At 41.3% G+C, this 13213-nt stretch overlaps 1 protein-coding gene across 4 annotated transcripts in view; it reads left to right on the top strand.

Moving 5' to 3' along the window:
- HIVEP2 (HIVEP zinc finger 2) overlaps nucleotides 1-13213 on the top strand; it is a 239601-nt gene that overhangs the window by 133896 nt on the left and 92492 nt on the right. For all 4 annotated transcript variants that reach the window (XM_077289201.1, XM_077289200.1, XM_077289203.1 and 1 more), the window contains one exon: nucleotides 5516-5585. The gene's annotated coding sequence lies outside the window, so the exon portion shown is untranslated. The remainder of the gene's footprint in view (nucleotides 1-5515; nucleotides 5586-13213) is intronic.

The following is a 13213-nucleotide window of genomic DNA, read 5'->3' as shown; positions in this document are numbered from 1 at the left end:
CTGCCAAAAATTGGATATGTTTTGTAATTTATGACAGATATTAATTATTTTTTTAGATACATTTTTCCAGAAATCTACTGTTTGTGGAAATAATTCACAGTCAAAGTGCTGTATCGGCCAAACTGAATTTCCAGTCCATACATATGTACCATAGTTCTCTGGTAGCCTCTTATGTGCCCTTACTGATACAGTATAAACGCTAACCGCTATCTGATAGTCATCTTGACTTTACAATTACAATCATAATTCAATGTATGGTAATTGTTCATCTGGTTTGATACAATATTGCTGTAGAAGGCCGACATTAATCCTGTACTTCTTACATGGTAATATCATTCTAAGAACACCAGTGGTTAAGTGCATCCCTTCCCATGCCTCAGAGAATAATTTTCTGTATTCTGCTTCCAATCTTCCGCCTCCCAGTAATACTGGGCAGATCACACATAACTTAGTTGTGATATCACCTAACAGGTAACTTTTCAAAGAATTGTGACAGATGTTTGGTAAAATTGTGTAACACAATGTTTGTATGTTTGGTTTCCATGGAAGAAAGCTATGAAGTTAGCATTTCTCATGGGGTGAGACACGTATGTGTCACATAGAAGAGATAATGAGGTTCTCAGGGAGAATGAAGAGGAAAACCTTGAGCTGACCCTCTGGCCATTTGGCATAAAAAAAAGGATATGACTTTGTAATTGTCGAATAATTGTCTTAAAAGTATATGGTTTGTTTACTCTACTTTCTCGTCAGTCCTCCTAGGCCATATTATGCAGAGGCATACAAGGCATTATCAGAATGAACTTTGAGTCAATGATATCACTAATACAATATTAACAAACTGATAATCTGGCTGGAAATAGGTGTCTTTGGTAAAGACGTTGGCCGGGTTCACACAAGCGTATTTGACGGTCCGTTAGCAGACCATGGCTCTCCCCATCTGATCGTACACCCTCGTAGACACATATGAGGCCGTGAGCTCGGATTGGGAGGCCCGTGGTTAGTCCGGGCTTTGCCGTCTGCATATAAAGCATGATTTACGCCTTTTAGTAAAAAAAGTTTTAGTAAAGTCTTTGAACATATCATCCTGATTATAGTCACTGCTTAAAACAAATGTAGATAATTCTGTGCCAAGACCCAAAAAACATCCCATTCACATACTTTGGAAAAGTTTGCATAATATAATAAAATGATTATGTAATCTGCCAATTCTACTAGAAAAGTGTTTTTTTTATGGATGAACTTAAATGGGGATAAAATGCAACCACGAAGAATATGTAATGCATTGTAGTAATATATTTCTGATAAATTCTCAAATCTTATTATCAATAATTCTTACCTATGTTAAAATGAGTCTGTCAGCAGGTTTTTGCTATGTAATCTGAAGACAGCATGCTGTAGGGGTGAAAACACAGGTTTCAGCGATGCCTCTCTTATCATGCTCTCTGCTTTTATTTGCTTACAATGATTATTTTAGCTGGTTCTGTGAGCCCTGGACTGACACGCCCCTTCCTGTGATAGGCAGCTTACTGTCTACGGACATTGTATATACAGAGCCTGGTGTGGGTGGGGTTAGCTCTGCTTCATGCTAAAGCTGGAAGCTGTGATTGTATCAGAACGGCTGCACCCAGTAATCTAAGTGATACATCATTGGATTCAGCTTCTCTTTACCTACATCTGGCTGCTCTCAGATGAGGTCGCAAAAACCTGCTGACAGATTCCCTTTAAATATCATTCCAATGGTCCTTGAGATGTTCTCTCTTCTCCGGTACCTCGCTAGTTTTACATTGTAATGATAAATTACTTAGTAGCTGCAAGAATGACGGGAAGAGCCAGGTGGATCAGGTTGCTTAACATGGATGTGTTAGCAACACTGGTTATCAGGTGCAAAGACTTTTGTAGAGTTCACCTATGCAGAAATGATGGGAACTTTTCTTGTTCTGAACTAGTATAGTCGTGGTTAAAAGTTTTGACAATGACGCAAATTTTTTATCTCATAAAGTTTGCTGCTTAAGTGTTTTTAGACGTTTTAGTCGGATGATTCTATGGCTACTGAAGTACAATTATAAACATTTCATAAGTTTTTAAACTTTTATTGAGAAATACATCAAGTCTATGCAAAGACTGACTGATGGCAACCCATTCTTGTCTAATCAGTGCTTGGACTTTATCACAATGTATGTGGTTCCATTTGCTTTTTGAGGGTTGACCACAGGTTCTCAGTGGGATTCCTGGCCATAGACCCAAAAAATATCAATGTTTTGCTCACCAAGCCACTTAATGATTACTTTTGCTTTGTGACGTTGTCACCAAATTGCTCCTGGATGGTTGGGAAAGTTGTTCTTGAAGGATGTTTAGATATCATTCTTATTCTTGGCAGTACTCTTAAGCAAAATTGTGAGTGAGACCACTTCATGGATGAAAACCAGCTCCATACATGAATGTTCTCAGGATTCACTGTTGGCATGACACAGGGCTTACGGCAGTGCTCACCTGTTCACACCTATCTTGATGTGAGAGTATAGTTGTGTTTCCTGGCCATGGAACCAAGTGGTGTCATTAAGAGAGACTTTGCCTCCATTCACCTCACAACTAATCTCACTTCACTCAAATACTGGAGTAAGATTTATGGCATAAGGTATGCCGCAGGTCATCGTGATTTAGGTGAGTTGTGGCTTCACACCCCAGCCTTGCCGCGACATTTAACCGGAGCAAGGCGAAACTGCTCTGAAAACACCTAAAGTCGCAACGTTTTTGCTCAACCCCGAGTTGTGCAAAAATGTTACAACTTATCAAAATATTTTATTCTAGATTTCTGGTGAAACCACTTTGATGAATCAATGCCTATGTTTTTGGGATCAATAGCTTTTTTTGTGTGTGGCATCTTCTAGGTCTTTCTTTTTTTTCCTTAATTTTTCTCTTTACCATTCACCGTAGGACTTAAAAATAGCACACATGCAAAATGTTGTAACATAAAAAAGACCTAAAAAATATCCTTGTACAGCTACATACGGTATATCAGGGCCATAGATTCAACCTAGAGGTCTTGTGTATACATCAATGAGATGAATATGTAAAAGATCAATTCTAATAATGGATTATAGATCTTCTGAAAATTTCTCTTATATGAAGTAACATTTTGGCAGCGTGAAGAGAACATAATATTTTGCTATTGACAAAGGAAAACCATAGCTAGGAAAAACAAGCCATGTTCTAGCTTTCTGGCGGGCTCCTAAAGGGGATGGATTACAACATCAGGCCCCTCTGCAGCAATTTGCTAGAAATCTGCACATTCTCTAGATAAGATTGGAAAAGACTGTGTTCAAGACATTTGGAATGTGTATTAAGGCTGTTTTCATTGAACTCTTCAGACCACCTGGGGAGAGCTAAAGTGCACAAAAAAATGGAGGAATCTCCCAGCATTTTGGGATTGTAAAGATAAAAATGAATCCCTCGTAATAATTCCAAACTTCTGAAATGTCCTGCATAGACTGAATCCAGATGAGTTTCCTGGAAAGTCTTGTGAAGTTTCAAAGGGAGTACGGGTCTGCAGCCAAAGCATATGTTTTCTTATATGTTAAAATGCCGATTTGGAGCACTGTTTACATGTACTGGTTAGGGAAACATTATCAATGTCTGCTTGTTTTCATTTTCGATAACACGACATATGTTAAGTATTATGGGTTGGGACCAACCCTCCAAAGATTCTCTTACTTCCAGCTTGGCACTCTCATGGCTGGAGTTGCGATTTCAGTGGCAAGATATTATTATTAAGGATACCGAGGCAGTTCAAACACCCATAGATGTTGTCTCATGAAATCCGAAAAAGGATCCCAAGAATCTATTACAAAATATAGTGCATGATAGAAAAATCCAACTTGTCAGCAAAGGTCTTATGTTCAATGTCTTCTGTAGGTCATGACGTATAAATTCCCTCCCCCCTGTATTTTTGGACAAATAGTAGCAATCTGCAACCTTTATTGAAAATTGTAATATTTGTACTGTTTTATGGTGAACTATATATCAGTGATGTAAAAAAAACATAATAAACTCAAGATAAGAAAATAGATGTATTTATTTCTCTTGCTTATAAGCTGCCAACGTGCTTATATCTTAGGCTAAGAGAGAATATTGGGATACATACACAGGTACGTGATCCCAACCTTCACAAGTACAGAATTCTAACTTTTCTGGAATTTTTTTCAGTAACATTTAAAGGGAATCTGTCATCAGGTTTTTAAGGTAGCAGCTGAAGCACAGATTTTAGTGATATTTCAGTTGTTAGACTGAGTGCTGTTGTTTACATACAATGAAGGTTTTATCAGCAGGCGATAATCACTGCCCGGACTGATGCTCATGTGAGCCCTAGTCTGACCACACCTCCTCTGATAAGCAGTTTACTTTTAATTGTACCTATAAAACTGTGGTGTGGGCGGGGTTAGCTTTCTGAACTCTGCTACATGCTACATCTAAACACTCAGATTCTGTCACAGCTGCTGCACCAAGTAAATCAAGTGATACATCGTTGGAATCAGGGTCTCTTTTCCTACATTATGCTGCTATCAGATGAGATAGCAAAAACCTGGTGAGAGACTCCCTTTAAAGTATCACTCCAGGTTTGTTATTTATTTATTCATCCTGTCTCTAATCCTCCAGTACGTATAATACAGCTACTATTACATTATTTAGTTGTTCATATTCTCCCTGTAAATGTGTGGTATACTTCTCATTTGGTACATAAAGTATTCTTATGGTGTCCCTGAGAATTTCATGGTTTTATGTTCTCTGTAGGGGGTCACCCTGGCCACCACCAGACGTTACTATATGCTGAAAGTTTGCGGGCTGCACCAGTAAGGTTCTCCATAGAGGGGGAGTAGAAACAGTTATCACAGATAATGATGACTGCACAGCTCCTGTGATACATTTATAGTGTAGGAGATCACAGTTCAGCCTCCTTGTCTGTATATGTGTAATATATTAGGGGAATATAAAGGGAAGAATAATTAATCATAGTGTTCTCGCAGCAGGTACAGTCGGTGCGGGCACTAGCTGCTCATGAGTTGTTGTACATCATGGGACAGATAACAGAGCATAGAGAAATATAATACTGGATGAGATCTAGGAATTCGTGATGAGTGAGCGTGTAATCCCAGCATGGCTCGGGTGTTATCAGAGTACCTGGGCATGCTCGTATATTAGTGCAGAGTAACTGGGGCGTGCAGTTATAGAAACAAAATTGGAATGCTACTTTAAAAAGTATCTTTTTTCCTCGTTACTACTTCTTGTAATGTATAAATAAACTGACAATTGGTTGGCATTGGTTGGGTGTGTGTCCACACAGGTATTTCTGACAATATCAGACAGCGTAAGGACACTTCACCCTTGAAGGAACTACATAACACCGAGTTATGCTTCAGAATTGTGACGTTATAGGAGATGCAAGTATTTACTAAAGTATGTAAAGGTCAGAAGTGACGACAAGCCTTTTTTAATTACATTTCACTTTTTATCTTTCTAGATTACTACTTGCTTTTAGGAACGGAAAACCAAGAGTATACAGTTTGTCTACTTAGCAGAAGACATATAAGGTATTGTGCTTTTTTTGTTCTACTCCTATGCATTGGTGCTTAAGCATTAAGATCATTGTGAGAGACTCTAGGGGAGAGGTACCAAAACTGGTACAAAAAAGAATATTTGGCCACATCAGCCCTCTCATTTTTTTAAAGGTCCACACGATTAACAATAGCAGCCTCATTGATTTCTGTGGGCAACTACTCCACTTTTCCTTTGCATTCATTTTGAAAACGCGGATGTTAATGGCCCCTAATCTACCACTAACAAGTTTTTAGGAAATATTAGGTACATTTCATGTATGTTTTTTTTTCAGATCTTGCTTATGCATGCATTATGTAACGTATAGGTAGATATGTGAAGGTAGCCTGAAAGCTGAGTACTTTCACTTATCCCCCTCCCCATACTCGCTACACTAACGTTGGCTGAAGCCACCAATATCGATGGGTTGGGTAGACAGTCTGGGTCCTGGACAGATGATTATCAGGGAAGTTAAGGAACTGGCATGTCCAGTTTCTGACTTCCCATCAGTTTGCTCTCCTTGAGATAAACCACCTCCATAGGTGTTGGCAGAATCAGTGCCCCTGTGTATGGGAAAGACGGCCATCATTCATCCAGCAGCCATGTAAGGTGTATTGGGGGCTTTAGGTAGCTGCAGATTTTATTGCAGAATACATTTCTGACACTAAAATTAAGTTCCATACATCTGAGTGTGGTTGTTTCAGATGAATGGATCAGTTGTAAACTTTCAGCAATAAAATCCACAGCAAATACAGAACATGAAGATATAGTAATGGCTGTAACTTTGGGCTCAACCTTCGGTCTAGTGATCCAAACTAGCTAGCCTCATAGTCGGGTCTGGATTTGTCTAATGAATTGTATTTTTAAGCATTCGCTAATTAGTTTGGGACCACATTTAGCTTTTTGTAGTTGTTGCAGAATACACACTTCTCATCTATGTGAGACTTTTTATGTTGTGATATTTTGTTATGATAAAGTTATAGGAGGATAGAGAAAAGGGTTATTTTTTCAGTAGATAACACAAAAAGACCACTTACTGACTTCTGGAGCAAGTTGCCTGGCAGTTGAACGTGACATCAGTCTATGTGTAGGAACAGAGCAGCATGACGTCACAGATCTCTGGGCACATCTTCATGACATACCTGTGGCTGTCATTCCCCAGGAACTGATGATTGCACCTTATTGTAGTCTGATTTGGGTATAAGTCTCCACTGCTTAACTGAAAAAACTCTCTGTAGTCTAAGAGGGAGGGCTATACTATAATTCTGTTTACAGTACTTGCAAAGGTTCACATTAAAGGGAATATGTCAGCAGGTTTTGCTATGTAATCCGATAGCACCATAATGTAGTGAAAGAGACCCAGATTCCTACTATGTGTAGTTTACTAGGGTGTGTTTTGCTGTTTCAATACAATTAGTATTTTATCAGCAGGAGATTATCATTAGAGTGGACACATTTTCTCGTACCTCCTAGTCCAGTCACATCTCCACCACTGATTAGAAGCTATCTGTCTATACAGAAAGCTGCCTATCAGTGATGTGGGCATACATAAATCTGCCTTTTCGATATAGGAAACAAGAAATTGGAGGATATGACATAAACTTTAAACTTTATAACGCCCCCATAGCGATCCTACAATAAATGAAAACAGGAGATTCAATCTGTATGTTGTCAAAGTGGCACAAACTAAAGAAAACCAGAGCCGGGAAGAGATTTATTTTGTTCCCGAGTCCTGTGGTCTGTCCTAACTGAACACAAGGTCCTGTATTTTTCCTAATAAATCAACTGTCAAGACAGTTTTGCTGAAGCCCATAATGCCCATCATTCTTCAGTTGGGTGTGACTGCTTGTTTTGGGATTCTGGACCAGGTGACTTCCAGTAGGAATATGTTGGGGTTGGAAGTTAAAGTTGACCTGCTCCTTATAGACTTTGATTTGTGGTGGAAGTTACAAGGTAGAAATGTTGAACATGCAAGTCTTCTTCTTTGATCATTTTCACTATTTCTGAGCTTGGCTCCCTGAGAAAAGCATGGTCATTCATGCAGCTCTTCAATCCCTTGCTTTGATTTGTTCCTATTAAAACAAGCAAAGTTACTTCTACCTTTCCTCGGAGTTTACGATGTGGCAGCTGCTGACAGGAACAGGCTTCTTTCTACCTTTTGTGGTTTATTTTGACATTCATAAATATAGAAAATGACAGTAACGTACAGCATTATAAAAATATTCCATTTTACGACCTTCCTTAATGATATCCTGATGGTCACCTAAGAGCTGTGGCTTGGCCTCCAAGCCATCGTTGACTACCACAGGCTTTCATGCTTAGAACATTGCATATATAAGTAAGATAGAACAACCTCATATAACTGATGGTACTCATTGACTAAAGCCTGTATTATATAGAAATGTTTATTCTGCACTTTTAAAAAATATAGCTCCATAATAACAATATCCTTCTGTAATGTTCCATATGCTCATAATAATTGAAAATAAGTTCTTTCTTCAATATATTCCCCTACATTCACCCTGCTATAAACTCCTTCCTGTATCTCATTATTAAGATTTAAATGGGTTTTACCATGAATAAAGTTCATTTTAATCAATAGATCGTTTAATAATAACAATTTGCACAATTGGATGTGTTAAATAAAATGTTCCTGTGCTGAGATAATCTTATAAATGTGCCCCTGCTGTGTACTGTGTAATGGCCGTGTCTGACTGTACAGGAACATGGTCTGATCACACCACAGCTCCTGGGCAAGGGACGAAGCAAAAGAGAGGTTACAGACAGGACAGTTGCTTTATTGTGAATATACACATTTTTTTAGACTAAACTTCAGTTTTTCTCCAAAAATGTCACCAGTATTTCTGCTCCAAGCCGCTGCACTGACAACCAAGACAACTGTCATGATACAGAGCTTTATTCCATCGTAACAAGGCCGCTCCAGGTATAAGAAAACTGTAGTCTAAAGATATTGATGTCAACTGAGATATTAATTTCGAAATATTAAAGAATAAACTAAAAAACATACTAACTAAAAAAAAACAAAAACAAGAAAAACAAATAATCCCTCGCCACCCTCCTCAGAACCTTTAGCCAGGACACTATTAGACTAAGATCTGTTATGTAATTATATTGCAGAAATTGTTCCCTGAGTACCTCAATGTTATCAGCTTACGGTAGTCGGCATTGCATTGGGTTTTTATATACTGAAAAAAATGAACTCTTCCATGAAAAGGCTCTTGTATGTATAGTTTTACATAAATAGCAGGTTTTCTTGGTATTCTCCAAAAATAATAATAATAAGAGTAAAGTTGCATATATACTTCCTGCATCAATATCACCTAGTTGTGATATCGATGTACTCTTGAAATTGTAAAAAGAAACGTAAAACCTTATCATTACTCACTTTCCAGGCAAGAACGAGAAATTCAAGAATTCACTGCTTGGCATGTTAGAACAAGGGCAAAGCTGTTTCATTAATGCCATGCAATGTGCTGAATTAAAGGCATAAATATGAGCTGGATATCTTGCGGCATAAAGCATACATATAGCCTTACAACTCTCCTTGGCCGATAAGTGCAATGTAGTAACATATGCGCATTTGTTATGTAAGACGTGATAAAGAAGTAACAGCGCATGCATACACCCCAGGGGAGATGTATGAATTTTGGCAGAGCATGTGAGCCCCACACCAGTATCTCTCCCCCCAGTAACTGGTGGCCATTGATAAATCTGTCCATGGATCTGCAGTAGGCTGAAAGCAAGGCCTGGTTGGACTGAAATAGAACAGTAATAATGTGATGCATTACTCTGAAGTCTTGACACATTTCTTGGTGCTGTAAAAAAATAGTGCAGAGGCTTCATATATATTTAAAGCACCACGCCAGTATTTTTGTTTTTATTGCACTGGAGTGGTGCCACTAATCTAAGTTCTTATTATACAGTACTTACCAGCTGCCATCTTCGTATTTTGTCGGTGCCACTCCAGTTGTCTTCAGCAGGTTGTGACATGTGAGATTGCTCCACTATTTTTGGCTGAACCTGAAGTCACTACTCAGTCTAAGTCTATGAGAGCCATAGCAAGCTCTTGTAGACTTGTATTGAGAGCTTATGACTGTCAGCTATGGCTTTTGGAGAGTCAGAAACTGCGGTTACAAGATGGCAGATTGGGACCGGAAACGGCATCCAGGGCTGTGGAGTTGGAGTTGTGGAGTCGGAGTCAGAAACCATTTTGGTGGAGTCGGAGGTTTGGCTTACCGACTCCACAGGCCTGGCGGCATCAGAAGAAGCAGAAGACGGCAGCTGGTATGTATAATTATAGGGTCGGGGAACATAGATTAGTGACACAACTCCCAACACTGAGATTAAAAAAAACCATTGGATTGGTTAGGTACCGTATATACTCGAGTATAAGCCGACCCGAGTATAAGCCGACCCCCCTAATTTTGCCACAAAAAACTGGGAAAACTTATTGACTCGAGTATGAGCCTAGGGTGGAAAATGCAGCAGCTACCGGTGAATTTCAAAATTAAAAATAGATACTCCATACCGTTCATTATGGCCCCATAGATGCTCCACATAAAGCTGTGCCACATATAATGCTCTGCACCGTTCATTATGGCCCCATAGATGCTCCACATAAAGCTGTGCCATATATACAATGCTCTGCACCATTGCCCCATAGATACTCCACATAAAGCTGTGCCATATATACAATGCTCTGCACCGTTGCCCCATAGCTGTGCCATATATATAATGCTCTGCACCGTTGCCCCATAGCTGTGCCATATATATAATGCACTGCACCGTTGCCCCATAGCTGTGCCATATAGTGCTCTGCACCATTGCCCCATAGCTGTGCCATATAGTGCTCTGCACCATTGCCCCATAGCTGTGCCATATAGTGCTCTGCACCATTGCCCCATAGCTGTGCCATATAGTGCTCTGCACCCTTGCCCCATAGCTGTGCCATATAGTGCTCTGCACCGTTGCCCCATAGCTGTGCCATATAGTGCTCTGCACCATTGCCCCATAGCTGTGCCATATAGTGCTCTGCACCGTTGCCCCATAGCTGTGCCATATAGTGCTCTGCACCGTTGCCCCATAGCTGTGCCATATAGTGCTCTGCACCATTGCCCCATAGCTGTGCCATATAGTGCTCTGCACCGTCCATTATTGCCCCATAGCTGTGCCATACAGTGCTCTGCACCGTTGCCCCATAGCTGTGCCATATAGTGCTCTGCACCGTCCATTATTGCCCCATAGCTGTGCCATATAGTGCTCTGCACCATTGCCCCATAGCTGTGCCATATAGTGCTCTGCACCGTTGCCCCATAGCTGTGCCATATAGTGCTCTGCACCGTTGCCCCGTAGCTGTGCCATATAGTGCTCTGCACCGTTGCCCCTTAGCTGTGCCATATAGTGCTCTGCACCGTTGCCCCATAGCTGTGCCATATAATGCTCTGCACCGTTGCCCCATAGCTGTGCCATATAGTGCTCTGCACTGTTGCCCCATAGCTGTGCCATATAGTGCTCTGCACCGTTGCCCCATAGCTGTGCCATATAGTGCTCTGCACCGTTGCCCCGTAGCTGTGCCATATAGTGCTCTGCACCGTTGCCCCATAGCTGTGCCATATAGTGCTCTGCACCATTGCCCCATAGCTGTGCCATATAGTGCTCTGCACCATTGCCCCTTAGCTGTGCCATATAGTGCTCTGCACCATTGCCCCATAGCTGTGCCATATAGTGCTCTGCACCGTCCATTATTGCCCCATAGCTGTTGCTGCTGCTGCAATTAAAAAAAAACAAAAACATACTCACCTGTCTTGCTTGCAGCTCCTCGGCGCCATCTTCCCGGCGTCTCTCCGCACTGACTGATCAGGCAGAGGGCGGCGCGCACACTATATGCGTCATCGCGCCCTCTGCCTGAACAGTCAGAGCGGAGAGACGCCGGGAAGATGGCGCGACGCCCGGCGTGTGGAACGAGGACAGGTGAATATGTCATACTTACCTGCTCCCGGCGTCCCGCTCCTTCCCCCGGACAGCTGGTCTTCGGTGCCGCAGCCTCTTCCTCTGTCAGCGGTCACCGGCACCGCTTCATTAGAGAAATGAATAGGCGGCTCCGCCCCTATGGGAGGTGGAGCCGCCTATTCATTTCTCTAATGAGCGGTCCCACGTGACCGCTCAGGGGAAGAGGCTGCGGCACCGAAGACAGTGTGACAGGCAGGGGGAGCGCCAGGAACGCCGGAACTAGGTGAGTATATGACAGTGCTCACCCGCCGACCCCACCACCGATCATGACTCGAGTATAAGCCGAGAGGGGCACTTTCAGCCCAAAAATTTGGGCTGAAAATCTCGGCTTATACTCGAGTATATACGGGTATATCATATTTATGCAAGAAAGTTCATGTAAATATGTTGTGCTAATATTTGTTCTTAAAAGATCGCCAGGAGGCTCTTTATCTACATCCATTCCAGCCATGGCATCAACAGCCATGCTAAGTTGAATGTGTCTGCCCTCATGAATATGCTCTTACAGTGGAAGTTCTTTCTTGAAAAAAATATGGGATATCTCACATCCTGTCATGGATTCTGCACGGAATCTGCATTGGGCCTCCATGTGAAGAGTAGCCTCGTTGAGTGGGGCTAATCCTTGGGTGGGTATGCTGCGAATCCGTTCCAGATTGTTTAGCACCGAGTGGGATTTTTGGGTCTTCTCGTTAGAGCTTTGCTTCTGTTTTGGATCCTATTTAAGGACAATAAAGTGAAACCTCCGTTGGAACCCAAAATGATTACCTTACATGGTTTAAACATTTCCATCGCCAACAAAAGGTGCCGATTTCTGCAGAAATACCTTTGGATGAGACAAACTGCAATCATGCTTCCCTTAAAGGGAACCTGTCACCTGAATTTGGTAGGTCATTTTTTGGGTCATATGGGCGGTGTTTTCGGGTCTTTTATTAACCCCTTTTTTCCCGCTGGCCGCACGTTGGTCGCTAAATTGACTCGACGTTGATTCGAAAAAAAGGGGTTAATAAAAGACCCGAAAACACCGCCCATATGACCCAAAAAAGGAACCGCCAAATTTAGGTGACAGGTTCCCTTTCATAACGTTGTTATTGTTCTAAATTCACAGTTCATATTCCTAGCAGAATAAACCACCCTCTTAAGAGCTCTCATGAGCAAGGTTTACACCAATTAAAGAGCTTGCCTGCATAATGAGAGAAGGTAGACTTTGTAAATGAAAGACAATAATGTAACCACTACCGGCTGTTAGATTAACTGCCAATGAATAGAGTGTATGGCAAAGACTGTTTATACCGTGGGTGTGCTATGGCTTACATGCTCTATGGCCTTCACACATAACTTCTATTACTGTACCATATTCTCTATACATGCGGGTAGTAGTATGAAAAATACCAGACGGGAGGTAGAATACAGACAGACACGGAGTTAGCCTCGAGAAATCTGGGCAGTGCCCTTTTCAACATCAAGGGTCAAGTGTTGTAGCTTTGTTGAAACCTTCTTTTGTTCTTGGTCTGCAGCCAGAGGATCTATGTGTAGGCAAATGTAACCATCATGCAAGGAGCTGATATGAGCCATATAAACAATATTAATAGCACTA

Source organism: Ranitomeya variabilis, chromosome 2 (assembly GCF_051348905.1).
Source record: "Ranitomeya variabilis isolate aRanVar5 chromosome 2, aRanVar5.hap1, whole genome shotgun sequence".
NCBI classification, from domain to species: Eukaryota; Metazoa; Chordata; class Amphibia; order Anura; family Dendrobatidae; genus Ranitomeya; species Ranitomeya variabilis.
The sequence above is the reverse complement of the archived record's forward strand: the minus strand, read 5'-3'. Positions and strand labels throughout refer to the sequence as shown.